Source organism: Harmonia axyridis, chromosome 2, assembly GCF_914767665.1.
Source record: "Harmonia axyridis chromosome 2, icHarAxyr1.1, whole genome shotgun sequence".
Lineage (NCBI taxonomy): Eukaryota > Metazoa > Arthropoda > Insecta > Coleoptera > Coccinellidae > Harmonia > Harmonia axyridis.
The window spans coordinates 7,923,511-7,938,332 of NC_059502.1; the positions used below are offsets into that span (position 1 = coordinate 7,923,511).

At 39.7% G+C, this 14,822-nt stretch overlaps 1 protein-coding gene across 1 annotated transcript in view; it reads left to right on the forward strand.

Annotated features, from left to right (window-relative positions):
- The first annotated feature begins 304 nt into the window (after positions 1-304).
- LOC123673113 (caskin-1) overlaps positions 305-14,822 on the forward strand; it is a 262,265-nt gene continuing 247,747 nt past the window's right edge. Inside the window, exon 1 of the mRNA XM_045607553.1 lies at positions 305-458. The gene's annotated coding sequence lies outside the window, so the exon portion shown is untranslated. The remainder of the gene's footprint in view (positions 459-14,822) is intronic.

A 14,822-nucleotide genomic window follows, 5' to 3' on the forward strand; every position in this document is an offset into this window, starting at 1 on the left:
GCCCTCGCGACACCGCAATCTTATATTCAACACTCGAACATCAAGTGCGCCACTTTCCTTCACGCCGCGAGCCTCCGCACCGGACCCGGTGCACCGAGAAGACCGTAGGAGTAGATATCCACGAAGACGACACGGCCGTAGGCTCGAAACGACGCCACATGCCATTCGGATCGCGAATGGACGCCCCGACGTCGCTCTGACCGCGTCCGAAACCAGCCCCGCCGATCGCGAGGTCGAAAAACGCCCTACGGTACCGAAATCCGGTGGTTACGGTGGCCGCGTCGGCGTCCAAACCGCCCCGAAAGGTGTAGCCGAATGGCTGCGAGGATCCCATTGTTTCCGGGTGTGCGTGTGTGAGTGTAATCTACCGGTTTACGCCCTCTACTCGACCTAATTTGAAGTTGTGTTGGTTTGTGATCGTGAGACTTCGTTCGTGTGCTTCTAGGAATTGGATTGAGGTAATTGATTGGTTATCGTATAAGGTATTTGATTGAGGTATTCATGAATGCGAGCCGTTTTGGGTATCTCACGGAATATCACAATCGAGTTGAGAGAATTAGAAGAGCATGCAGATATTTCTTCTTGGCAAAATATTCTCAAATATGATTTTTAGCGTCAAGATCATCGAGTAGTACACATAGATAGAGGGAGTATACGCAATTTTTACATGTTCCGAACATGGTTAGATTACGTTGTGGGATTGTGTTATATTTTCAAATCCACAATTTTACTTTATTATTATGAGTGTATATTATATTGAATGAAATATATTTATTTGGGTGATTCCCGATTAAATATGCAAATTTGAATATTTGGAATCTGATATTTTTCCTAATTGTCGTTTTTATAATAAGCAGAATATTCATTATTTTCTGTATCTACCTGCTGATCCAAGGTTTGCCAACTTTAGCTCTTCTAGTGTCATCGGTTGTTTCAAGTTGTTTGGCGCGCTTAAAGTTTGTGTTCTGAATTTCTGATATATTTAGGTATTAATTTCAATATATTTTGAGTTAATGTGAAATGTTGATTCACTATGGAACATAAGCAGTGCGTTCTTTGTGGATAAACTCGCGAATTGAGTGAAATATCATATCACTGTTATGTTTTAGTCCGCGAGCTTCATCTCAAATTTGATAGTACATGTTTGGGACAAAATTTGCTTACTGAAAATGACATATAGTCCCTCTATCTATGTTTATTACTCTGAGGTTATTTTTTTTAAAGGTTATGCGATTTTGACAATGGATGTCACGTTACAGGTTATGTTAGTTGTCGATTATAGAAGGAGATCGAAAAGTTCGAAATATTAAATGAAAATAAACATCAAGTGAATTTCTTGAAAAATTCAATTCTTAAGTTCATTGGCATTAACGTTGTGATTATTATATGAATTTCATGGTTCCACTAAAATTATCGAATAAATGGGAAAACTTAAGAGACGCTAATATTATTCATCTTAAGATTTTATTATTCTAATATTTAGTTTTTTCTGCTTTCTGCCTAATTTGGATCTATATAATGTCACATAACACGTGATGACTTGATAAAAATTCATTTATTGTGGCTTCTGCAATAAGACAACATTCGGTTATCCTCATATTCTTCTGTTATCCTTATTATTTCAAGTCACTATGTATTTTCCTCTGAAATTTATCATGTTCACAGCCGAATGAATTTATAGCACGTCAGTATATCTGATTTGGTTTTTTGAGACCATAGAACGCTCTTCTTTTTCTTAATAATAACCCGTAGAACAATCTTCCGACACAAATATCCATCTAAATTAAATCTTAGGCTCTTTCGCCATTTTGTAACAAGTCAACGAATTCCTGAAAATACTCGTGGATTCCTTCCTTTGCCGTATAAAATCGAGCACCAATCAATAACTCCGGTTTGTAATACGCGAGCTCGGTGTAATTCCGTAGCTCAGATGTTTCCTATGCAAAAACAATTTGTAGTTATTACAACGTTATGAATAATTCAAAAGTATTATCTTTCTTCTTTTCCATTCGAACGGCGGCACGTACCTTCTTCAAGAGTGCCGCTGAACCTTTTAATTTAGACGACGATGTTTATGCGCACTCGGATGGTTGTTTCTGTTTGGCAGAGTCCTTCATGTGGAAGATGAGAATTTGCATAATTCACGGAAGGGAGACGGGGGAATTCAATATACAAAGTCATTAGAGATGGAATAGAAATACTCTGCAGTAACTCTTCAGCCTTTTGGTTAAACTTGAAGTAACTGTTTGAGTTTTTTTGGTTATGGAATGATTGAAGTAAACTTACTTTTTTATATCATTAAACAGGTTGAGTCTCAGATTCTTCTCATTAAATGAAACAATTTCTGGATGTTTCTTCTGATGGTTTTCTGGTTTTCAGGTTATAATCTCGTGCTATATAAAATTAGCATGAAGAAACCAAATGGTGATGATCTGAAGTCACTATCAGGATTCTCATTCATTAATTATTTTTTATTGTTTGTCCTAAATTAAAATTCTCGAAATATTCAAGGTTAAATGACATGAACATAAACGTTTCACGGCAAAGTCATCACAAAGGATCTAATGATGAATACATAGGCGTACAACTTTGCTTACACCGTTTTTTCCGAAATTCGAGGCTTTATTGTGAAAATTTTGTTATACAGTTATGATCCAAAGTATTGTCCATCGCTTGCTTCTATTTTCTTCCATCTTTCGGGCAGAATACTAATCCCGTGTTCAAAGCACTGGTCATCTTTTGAAGCGAACGACGAATCGATCTAATTTTTTATTTCTTCATAAGACCGGAAGTGTGCTGGTCAGCTAGGCCTTGTGTCATTGATCGAAACAAAAGATAGTTCGAGGGATCAACGTCTGGATAATACGGCGGGTGGTGAAGGACTTCCCATTTCAACGTTGCCAAGTATGTCTTGACCACTTTCGCAACATGAGGTCGAGAATTGCCATGCTGTAGAATCACTTTGTCTCTCGTTGTATTGCGGCCGTTCGTCTGTCAATGCTGGGCTCAAACGCATCAATTGCGTACGATAAATATTGCTTGTGATTGTTTCAGTCGGTTTTAACAACTCATTATACACTACGCCGAGCTGGTCCTACCTTGGAACCGTGAATATTTGGTTTGGCCGTCGACGTGGAAGCACAACTGGGATATCCCCATAATTTTTTGCGCTTGGATTATCTTAATGAACCCATTTTTCATCTCCAGTCATAATGCCATGAAGAAATCCCCTCCGTCTTTGCCTTGCAAGCAGCTGTTCACAAGTAAACCAACGCCGTTCAACATCTCACGGCTTCAACTCGTGCGGCATTCTTGTTTCTGAATCATTCCCATGACTTTAAGCCGTTTTGAAATGGCTTGTTACGTCTTTCCCAATGATCCTGCCAATTCTTGTTGCGTTTAACACGAGTCTTGATCGAGTAATGCCTCCAATACTGCATCTTCAAAAACCTTCTCTCTTTCACCGCCATGATGGTCTTCGACTTAGAAATCACCGTTTTTGAAGCGTGGAAACCACTCTCGGCACGTTATTTTACTAATAGCGACCTCACCATAAATGTATTTGAGAGCATTCGATGAGCCTCAGCCGCAGATTTCTTCATATTGAAGTAGAAAATTTGAATCTTCCGCAAATGACGAGAATGTGGCTCGTAAGTTGACGCAGAGTTTTACACCTAATAAAATATTGACGGAAGCATTCAGCCTTCTTCATCTCAGAATCCAACTCAAAAAACTAGAAGAGATAATCTGAAAGTAATATTGGTAGGGACCCCATCCAGAATTCCATACAAAGGAAAATCACCAATTTTCCCTCGCAAATAGCCCGGCAAGTAGTACGCGATTGGAAATCGTCGCCTGCAACATCCATTTCCCGTGCGAGAAGAGTGGAAATTCTGTTCCGGCCACGCCCCTAGCATGCTAATTGATTAGCCTGCAGGCCAACAATCCGAATCAGATGTCCATTCCGATATAACGGAACCCGTTCGAGGCGGAGGACGAGGGCCAGTTTCCTGTAATTAGATCCTGGGATGAGGACACGACGTGTACGTCGGTTTTCGAATCTGAATCCGATTACCGGCTATTTTCACGATTTGCATGGGGAATCGGTCGTGCCAGAGGCGGAACTCGCAGACGATACACTGGAGGGAGGTGGTCAGTGTTTTGATGTACTTCGGTTTGGGTAGAGCTTGAAGGGTCTGTGATTTGGTTTTGGTAATAGGGTTGTGGAGGGTTAACAGACGTGGGGAAGACGTTGTGACCTCGAATGGGAGATGAGGAGATAGATTTCAATATGTTAGCAAGTTGAGTGGATCAAAGATGCTCTCCTCTGGAGAGATGAATAGAATTGTCGTCATTTGAGGTGATACTCCGATAGTGTATGATTTCTCCAGATTGTTGGAACTACATCGATTATAATTATCGAAGGATAGTAGAAGATATCATCATTTCTTCTTCTGAATGCTTTCGTTCTGTACTTTAGTAAAAGAATGTCAACAGTATACTGCAGTCAAAGACTGAGTGTTGGTGTACGAAACCTACAGATTACTCCTAGGAAGTTACATTCTACAGCGTTCTTAAGGTCTACTGTGCCTCCTATCAAATCTGTTTTCATTACAGCACCAGCTGAAACTTGCGTTTCAGTTCACGAGTTCTAGTGAATTCCAGTACCTTGTATGGTTTCAAGAAGGATACATCCTCACCCTTAGTAGTTTCTCATCCAACATTTTCGCATTGACTTTCAAGGTATTTTATGACCAGATGATTAGGAGTTTTTTGCTCCTCCCAACAAAATCTGCATTTGACAGTATCTGATAACTCTATTCTTATTATGTACATCTTAAAGCGACCGTACCCAATAGTGAAACAAGTGAAAAGGTATAACATTTCTTTACTAAGGTCCAATACTTTTTGAAGTGGTCTCTGGAAGACTCTGGAAGTTTCTTTTTCGTGTTTTATCATCTTCTCATGTTCACACACCATAACTATTATTGCAATTGCTAAAGAATTGTATAAAATAATGAATGAATATATGACATCAACAATACTCGTTGGCAATTGGACATACCACTATACTCAGTAACTTTTAGTTTCTAAAGGTGACAACATTGTTCTCGAAACTTTCGTTGAACGCTTATGAATATTTTGTTGATAGAAGTGTGTTTATTATTCTTACAACTTCAATATTAGTAATATTATTTTTGTACCACTGGGTCAATGAATGACTAACTCTCTTCGGAGTTGTTCCTCCAAATTCCTGAGACGAAATAAATTCTCACATTCCACCAGCAATTTCTCATTTTCTGTTTACCAAAGAAGTTAGCATAATAACCGCTTTGCCAAATATGCATGTTGTTTTCTCAACCAGTGGCCGCATGCTATCAAAACCACATGAAGGATGGCTGTACGCAGTAGCCAACAGACTTTGAGGGGTACAAGCCGCGCCATCCATCTTTGGTATCGCAGCCTTGCATTGATATGTTAATGACCGATTTTTATAGCGGCAGTAAATTGTGGCAGACGTTTCAATTAACGTTTCGATATGCACTGATATACGACGATGGGCCTGCTTGCTGCGCCTCGCATGAGGTACCTACTGTGTTTCAACATGGTGCAGATCGTATAGAGATGTGGGAAAATGCAGAATTTGGCCACTAGTTGTCAAGGATCGATGAAAAATGTTGCTGTAAGATAATAAAGGTGCCAGTTCCTTTATTTTAAGATGTGTAGTCTCATTCGTGTTGTTAACGTTGTTATCGGCACGAGATATTTTTATTTAATGACAACTTGCATTGTGGACAGTGTAATTTGAATAATCATTGCATTACTCCCCCCCCCTGAAAAGCTCTAGCAATAGCCACTTATGGTATAACTTAGAAACTCTGACGTTGTTTTAACGGGTGTTTTTTTTGAGGTATAAAACTTTAAGTTGGCATTACTGTTCAAGATGGCGACCGATTTAACAGCTGTCAAGTGATTTATTCTCAGTTTGGTTTGGCAAATTATCATGAATAGACTCACGCCTGAACAATGCTTGCAAATAGTGTAATTTCATTTCGAAAATAATGGTTCTGTGCGGAATACGTATCGCGCACTACGTCCATTTTATTTTGTTTAGCGATGAAGCGAACTTCTGGTTGAATGGCTACCTCAACAAACAAAACTGCTGCATTTGGAGTGAAGCTAATCCTCAAGTGTATGTCGAAACACCTTTACATCCAGAAAAACTGACTGTTTGGTGCGCTTTATGGGCTGGTGGAATCATTGGTCCGTACTTCTTCAAAAACGATGATGACCAGAACGTTACAGTCAATGGTGATCGGTATAGAGTCATGATTACTAACTTTTTCATTCTTGAATTGAACAACCATGATGTCCAGGAGCTGTGGTTCCAACGAGACGGCGCAACATGTCACACAGCTCGTGCCACAATCGATTTATTGAAAGACACGTTTGGTGACCGCCTATTTTCACGTTTTGGACCTGTGAATTGGCCTCCAAGATCTTGTGATTTAACACCGCTAGACTACTTTCTGTGGGGCTATGTGAAGTCATTGGTCTATGCGGATAAGCCACAAACCCTTGACCATTTGGAAGAAAACATTCGCCGTGTTATTGCCGATATACGGCCACAAATGTTGGAAAAAGTCATCGAAAATTGGACCTTTAGATTGGACTACACCCGAGCCAGCCGTGGCAGTCATATGCCAGAAATCATATTTAAAATGTAATGCCCCAAGATTATCTTGCGGATAAATAAAATTCATGTCAATCGAATAATCCATCGTTGTTTTATTGCAATTTAAAGTTCTATAGCTCTAAAAAAACATCCTTTAGGTTCATTAAAAAACAACTGAGCTAACCGACATATGTGTTGAAAGAGTTTGTTCCTGAGGATTCCAACTCACCATAACCTCGAAAGTCTTCGATGTCCTGAAAAGCTCTGCTATCCTCCCGGCCATCAGGCGTTTCTAATAACACAGAAACACCGCATCATAATGTTATGCATGAAAAAATGCCTCGTTGACCAATTTGGCCTTAGCGGAACGGAATAATTGTACGGACTGCCATATATAAGAGACAATAAAGACGGCGGAAGAAGTGCAACAGTCCCACGATCACCAAATCGGGCCATCCGGGTCAGAGAGACTTGAAGGCGAGGCATGCTGCGATACTCTTGACAAGCGGAGGGAGATGACAACTGGAATGGTACTTCCGTCTAGTGTGCGGATGTGCCATAAGGACCGATCTCGAGGAAATACGCCCGAAATGTCATGTCTTGTATGCTATCTTCGATGAATAGATGGCATTGGTGCCGTTAAAATTATTCTCCTGACGGGAGATACATATTCAAATGTTTCAACAGATGACGGGTTCTCCAAGAGGAATGAAATGGTTGTAATGGCAACACTGTATTATTTTTGACATTTCTTATGTCACTTGTATTCTGTATTCTATGACATTTTATCATGTACAACAGATACAAGTGCCGACAAAGTTCGAAAATTGTTGAATTGTTTTATGCAAATCAGTGCTCATTTGTAAATAGTGAGAAAAATTGAAGGAGAAATCATAGTTGACTTTATTCTGTTGATCGACTGACTATTTGACGTATTGTAGATAGATTTGAAAGTGAATTTTCCTTTCATGATACAAGAATATCAGTACCAAGTATTTTGCTTTCAATTTTTTTTACAATACGACGAATTCTTCTAGAATTTCTTTCGGTATTCACAAATGAGCAGTGATTTTGATGAAATATTATAGACCAAGAGTTTTTGGCTTCAGTTTGCTGTGCCGAAACTGAAAAGTTGAAGCAAATTTGAGGTATCACGTTTTCATGGGGATTATTAAAACACTGAAGGACGACAGACAAGAACTTTATTGTGGTACAGCACTTGGAAACATCCTAGAACACTCTACTTACTCAACTGGTCATCACCTCATAACTTACTCCAATCAGCTCTCCTTTTCCCAGTTTTATACCTGGGTTACAAACATAAAATCATCTTGTACACCGTGAATTTCTTCTTCCTTTTCTTATTCTCTAAGTTGTATGCCTGCGCAATGGTATCATGGAGCTTCAATCAGCCGACTAACGATTTGAGCCCTCATCGATAAAAACCCATCAGGTCAACTACCAAAACAGATCGATGTTAACAACACGACAATGTTGTAACTCCCGGAACGGTCTCCCATAATATCATCGTGACATCTTCGGAATCGACAGAGGGACGCCATAAACATGTGGAGGTGTCGCGTGGGACTCAACGCCATCTAGATCGAGGGCCGGTGCACCGACCAGAGAGATTCGATTTATATTACGGTCCCCTCGAATTTATGGTAATTAACCCGTCGATAACGAACGTATTCGATTCGAGCGTCGAGAATACGGGTCCCGATTTAATTCAATTGGGACCGATGCATAACACAGCCTACTTAACGAGAGGGTAAGGCACGTGTGAGGCAGACGGTACATGTGGGCCAATGGGTGACAAAAAGAGTTTGTTGGTTCGATATTTACAATATCGCATCTTTGATAAAATAAGCCAGAAAAAAAAACCACACCGCTGAAAATTTCTCAGTGTCGAATGCAAATATATAAAAGATCAAAGAAGATCCTCTCAGCTAGATAGCTGAGAGGATCTTCTTTGATATATCATCTGATACGAATCATTGATTCTCTTCTTCTTTTTCCTCTTTTTGATAGGACTATGTCCTGTGTCTTCTGCCTTCTTCCTGTTTTTGTCTGTCTCCTGTGACATCCAGCAGCTTTGAGGGACGTCCTAATGGTCTACACGTACTTTGATTCTGTACTTCTGCCCATTTGACCAGTTCTTCTGCTGACATCCTTTCCGCTTTGCCTTTAAAGAATCTCCTGCTTGCTCTGACCCATCTGATCACATCCTGCACCTCTAGTTCTTTCCTTAGGTCCGAACTCCTCATATGTTCTCTGAGTGTTACAGTTTTAATGCTTCTTAAAATCCTCATTTCAGTTTTTCTTGTAATTCTTTTGGTTGTTTCTGTCCTTGTTTTGGCGACATATGTGAGCACTGGCTTTACACACACTTTATACATAGGTGTCTCCATTATGTGCCTCATGGTTTTGGTGGTCCAGATTATTGACATTGATTCAAATGCACAAAATCATGGAATCGATTTTGAAGAATTTTTCTGAATTTGGTGACTTATAAATCATAACACTGGAATGTCAGAAGCTGCATTAACAAGGACACCTTGTGACGAACACAGTTTACAACCTGCTACATCAAATAATACAAGGCAAGATCGACAGTAAGGAAGGTTCTGGAGTCAGACTAATATTCTAGCTGGCAAATGTAAGATGTTCAATCGAATATTCCTCACCACAGTTGTTCTGTGCAGTTACCGATAAAATTAATAAAAGTATGATGATAGTTCAAATCAGGAATAGATAGGCTTCTATAAAAAACACCTCAAACAAATAGAAAATAAGGGAAGCAATGATGTGTCTTTCATTCAGGCGCTAATTGCTCCCTTAGAGGACACATATACTTCTATACAGTTTTTGTCTCCAAGGACGCTTCAAGGTTTGGTTTCCTATGATTTTACTATATGTTTTTGTTTGTTTTCGAGAATTCATGATTCTCCAGGATGAAAAATTCGTTGTATATTTGGGTGAGCACAATGTTGAGGTTTGTTAGGTTGAATTTTAGTTTGAGTCGATCAAACCAATGGTCGAACTTGCTCCAAGATCGATGCATCTGACAACATTGGGCTACTGGTCAGCAAGAAAATCGGTTTTCCGTATGTTTGAGCTCAGGAATTCGGAATCATGAATCGAAATCGAACTGTGGTTCCTAGCAAAAAATTTGGAAAGTGGGTCGTTTTGTGCAACTCTTCATTTATTGTTTTGTAATGTATTTTGATTTGCCTTATTTAGAGTTCAATATCATTATTGTGATTTTACATTGATTTTTCGAGCTGGATTCGGTTCCTTTTGCCTATATATCGTTTTCATGAGTTCATTTTCGTTAAATCGATTTGAATTATTGAAATGTGAGCAAAAATTCAACGAAAATGAATCCCTGAAAACGATCTATAGGCAAATTAAATGAAAAAAAAACAAATCCGGCTCGAAGGACCAATCAATTCACAAAATCCAAATAAGGGTTTGTAGGTCTTTCTGTTCGAGAGTTATCGTGATCACGGCCGCACATAATCGAATTTAAGGACGTATTTGTCGAAACTTAGCGCTCAAAAAACCTCTCCAAGTCGCCCACAGTCTATAAATCCCAACGGGCGGCTAAAAACATCAACTGATTAGAAATTTTCGTATCCCCCTACGAAACCCCGAACCCGCGCGGGCGTCCGATCCGGAAGGGTCCACCGTAAATCCCGGAAATTGGCCGCATGAATCTCCCGACCGCCGACCATAAAAAAACCGCCCCCCTAGCGTCCCCTCCACCCCCGAATCGTATCTCTAATTCGGAACGCCCGATCTACAAACGTCGCCGAAAGAGTCGGTCCAGTTAATAAAATACCCAGACTGAACTATAAAATCCAGCCGGCTGGGGACTGGAGCGCTTCTGCCGGAGATTGATGCCGAACTATCGGAACCAAGATCCTCCTTCGAGGATGCATATTCAAAGATGTCTGCGATTCCGACTGAACGGGAAGGAGTGGTAGGGGGTTTGGGGATGGTGTGATTTACGGAAGAGTTTGGCAACAGATTTGACTAACTGGAGATCAATTCCAAACTCAGTAATTTTGGGAAATGGGTCTTTTATGAAGGGTGTTAGTTCGAGAAGGAACTTGAGATGGTTGGATTCTTGCTATCTTATCTTTAATCGCAGGTTTGAAACCTCTAAGGCCCAGTTTCACCAAACAGCACTTGATCCCAGATTGATTAAACTCCGCTTGTTACTAAAGCAGGCTTAACAGTGTTTTCTGTTTCACCATGCATCAACCCGTCCGAAGATGATCGCGATTAACCAAATCGCGATTAAATAGTCAAACCATTTGGCAACGTTGTGAACAAACAGTTATATAGTGTTCTGTATCGTATTAGCAGTGATGACCACCATTGGCGCTAGGTGTCAGGTGTCATTCATTCATAACTCATAACATTTCAAAACATTTGTCATCTTGTAAACAGAAAACAAAATTAATTTTTGCCGAAAATGTCGAGTGATGTGCTTCGAAATGTCGGAAACTTGCAGAAGTTAAAAAGAAATTATCCCATTTCACAAAACCACACATTCTGGAAAAAAAACTATATAAGTAATTTTATTAACTTATTTATTTTTATTAACGAGTTTAACTGCTTCTTAAATAATATTTCAATCAAACATATCAATAAATTATTCTTTGCAATAAGTTTCATAAAACACAAAAACAAAGTTTACTTGTATTTTAAATGGGAAATATTGAGCCTATACATATAGTCATATTTTGATAAAATTGACCCAAAAATTTCCAGAAAAATAATTACATAGACAAGAGTTCGATACTGATAAATAATTATTAATCTCAACTTGAAAGGTTATAATCCTTCAAAAATGGCCGATTAGTGCTAAATCGCGATTGGTCGATTAAATGGCGCTTTGGAGTGTGGTGAAACGCTACATTACATTAATCGTGATCTAAGGCCTCACTTAAGAGCCAAGTCAAGATTAAAGTATTTGGTGAAACTGGGCCTTAGTGTGAGTTGTTTGTGGGAGTGAACAATGCATTTTAGGAAGACCCACAAAGAGAAATCACAAAGAGCTAGGTTTAGTTATCTAGAGGTGTTGTTGTGAAATGTTGTGTAGGTTTTTTGGAACCCATAACAGAAAGTTATGCTTGTTCCCTTCTACGTTCAAGTGGAAATATGCCTAACGTACAGAAAAATCTTCCCATTGTTGATATAGTATCTTGGTAGTAGCTATTAGAATATGCACACCTTGCAAGGATTAAATTTTGAATATTGCGCTTTGATTCAAAACCCAATATTAGTTCTTCTGCGTGTAATCTTGTTGAAGGTCCTAATGAGTACAGAAATTAGAAAAAACGTGCTTAAACGCAAAATAAAGAATGCTTTTTTTCACAAATCAATAAAAAACCACGATAACATCATTTTCCACCTGATTCCAGCCAATTCCAGCAGATTTTTATAAAAGGCAAAAAAATCCCAGTGAACTACGAACTGACAGAACTAAATTATCGATCCAAGAACGCTCAGTCCATCGGCAATATTAAGAACCAAATCGTCCGTCCTTCTCGCGACTTATCCAGAGATGCATATTCGAAGAGGGCCGTGTCTCTGTGATTGTTCCGGAAGGCGGGGGCGGCTTTGGAGACGAGAGGAGGGGAGCTCGGCAAAGCCGTAATTTATGATTTTTATATGCAGATTCGGCATTTCGATTTCGGGACTCGACGCGATCGGCGGCAACTCCAAAGTGTTATCAATTTCTGTCCGATCCTCATTTATAACCGAAAGGACGAATTCCGCAGTCTAGTAGTCTGGCTGCTCGCCATATCGGATTTTGAGGGGAGACGGTTGTGATATCTGATCACGATTCGAGTTGTAAAAATTGAGAAATGTCGGTTTCGAAAGTTGCGCGGGGTTTGAAGATCATCTGATTATGTTTTGGCTACGTTGATTGATACCTAGAGAAGACGGGAGATTAGTTGGAACTCTCTGAAACATTCATGAGTCATTAAAACTCTTATTGATGTTTACATCTGGTGTTGTTCACTGCTTGATGAGTTGATGAATGGAATGAATAAACCAGAAATAACATGAACAATCTGGATAAGAAACAGAGGTAGCATACATGGTGTTCCATCATTGATGAGATGCTGTATCATGCTTAAGCGCTGTAATTTTCGAATTTTCCATACCTCTAAAATGATTTAAACTAGCTCTGAAGAATATCTTCAAATCGTTACTCTGGGAAAATAAAGGCATAAACTTCGATGGATACTTTATTTCAACCGTCTCCGATTTGCAAATTAAATCGTCCTAGATAGAAGTAGAACCCAAAAATTAGCCGAAATGTTGAACGAATTGAACATTGCTGCGATATATATTGACTCAGAACTGAACATATCGAAGACCAAGATATTGAGTAACATCGCAGAAGTCTTTTTCTTTAAATACCACAAAATTATAAAACGTAGCGGAGTACATTTATTTAGGACATCATTATTATTTATTATTGCTTCACTGAATCGGTGTCATAACGACCTCTATTAGGGAACTGCGACCAAGTTGGTCTTTTGTTCTTAACCCTACCTATCCATACCATACAACCTCAAGGAGGCCATCGATGCTGTCAACGAAACGGACGACATTCTTTAGAGCCTTGGCTATTACTTAGTGAATATCCAGAACTGACTTCCCCATGTGAGTCATTCCTAGGACAGCCAGCCCCGGATATTTGCACGGCTGTTTTTACCTCCTTTCCACAGAGTCTTCAGATCTCATCTGCTGACTTACCCATACGGTGCAAAATGTATTTGCACCGACAGTGTCCTGCCAGTAGTCCAACCATTACCCGAAGCTCAGCTCGTGGTTGCTTCAGGAGCTTTCTGGTTTAAGTCGGTGAAAGCACCTCAAATTTCTTCACCTGAGCTAGACCCGGAGTATTCCTCCAGAGGGTTTTCCTATTGTCCCTCTCCCTTAGGTGGACCTCTGTCTTGTATTGGTACTTTCCAGATCCTCAGAAGGGGTCGGGACTAACAGGTGTCAACATTGATGCCGCTTTCGCAAATTCATCGGCTTTTTGTATTTCCTTCAATACCACAAAACACCGGTACCCATGGTAGAGTTACTTTATTGCCTCTACCCAATTGCTCCATGGTATTACGGCATTCCTCCTGGCTATATTATTCTGGGGATCTCAGCTTGGCCTGGTTATTTTGGACATACAATAAGGGTTGGTGAAGAGAAGTAGACGATAGAGTTACACAGATGAATATGATTGGCATGGACTACTTTTGGAATAATGAAATTCTTATTCAAAAACAAGTTTGAAGATATTAATTTTTGCCAGTTGCCACATAATTTTCTGTATTCATCTCGATGAATTTCCATTGTTTCATTACGAATTGTTTCTTTTGAGTTCTTTTGTAACCATTTTCATAACTGCATTGTATCTTTAACTTTCACATCAAATCGTTTGCATTCCCATTGAGAACCTAAAAAAACGTAAACCCCCCTCCCAAAATCGACACATTTCATCAAGGCCCTCCGAACCGTGAACAACCGGATATCCGGAAGAGTTCTCCCCGGAAAACCCTTCGGCGGAAAATCGAAAATATAAAAGCCAATCATCCGTCCCGTCCGAGTACAAACATATTTTATATCCCAGACAGTCAGGGGGGGATCTCTTCTCCATCTGGGGACCTCCATTTGAATTCCGGGGCGTTTGTCAATCCGGAAAAGTTCCGACGGTGGCTCCCTCTACGTCTGCCCGCTTTCCAGTCCCGGATTTCGAGACGGCGGCGTCTCTCTCTCTGTAGAAATAATGAAGGGTTGTTTTTCGGCGATTTTTTTCGGCACCTCGGGTCGTTATACAATGAATTTCCTGGGGGAGATCGGGATAACTTTAGACTTCGATGGGACCGTTAGCTCGGAACGCTAACTGGAAGTTGGGAGAACAATAATTGTCTGCGCGCTTTGACTTCTTCCATTCTGCTTTTGTAGTTTTGTTTTGATTGTTTGGAGATTTTTTGTTTTGTTTCGTTTGGTGGAAGTTTGTTGTTTCTTTGATTATGTTATGTGAAAGAGCTTCTAGGAATATCGAGGTTCATAATGTAGAAGAGTAGTTGATCAACAGAGATTTCTAGGTTTTCTAGCC